Raw genomic sequence first — 737 nt, 5'->3', positions numbered from 1 at the left:
TGGAATCCCGGGAATACAGAGGACGGGGACATCTCTCTGGTGGGTTCCCATTACTGGATCCATCTGTAGGAAACACACACACTGACTGAATACATTGTTTCTATGTGTTTATCAGATGATGGGGGGATCTAGGTGGAGCCTCCGTACTGCTCTCTCCTTTACAATAAAGTCTCCTCTTACCCGGTGATGTGAGGGGCGGCTGATTGTCCATCATGACGTCCTTGTAGAGATCCTTGTGTCCTTCTAAATACTCCCACTCCTCCATGGAGAAATAGATAGTGACATCCTGACACCTTATAGGAACCTGACACACACAATGATACAGTCACCATCCAGACACATCCCTTGTCTGTTACTGGATAATGTCCCAGAATTCCCGGCACCGCTCACCTCTCCTGTCAGCAGCTCAGTGTTCTTGCTGGTGACTTCTAGAATCTTCTTTTTATTTCTGTATTCTATCGGGGAGGGAGGTGGAAGCAATGTGATGGTCATATGATTACCAGACTTCACAGAAGGAAAACTAGATTTGAACATAAATACTAAAATCAAATTACATTCCCAGAAACCTCCTCACCTCACAGTTCTGGGGCCAGATTCACAAAGAGATACGACGGTGTATCTACAGATACACCATCGTATCTCTGACTTAAACTAGTCCTATCTATGCGCCTGATTCATAGAATCAGATACACATAGATAGGGCTAAGATCCGACAGTGTTACAATGTGTTACACTGT

The sequence above is a fragment of the Rana temporaria genome, chromosome 4, assembly GCF_905171775.1.
Source record: "Rana temporaria chromosome 4, aRanTem1.1, whole genome shotgun sequence".
In the NCBI taxonomy this organism is placed as follows: domain Eukaryota; kingdom Metazoa; phylum Chordata; class Amphibia; order Anura; family Ranidae; genus Rana; species Rana temporaria.
The sequence above is the reverse complement of the archived record's forward strand: the minus strand, read 5'-3'. Positions refer to the sequence as shown.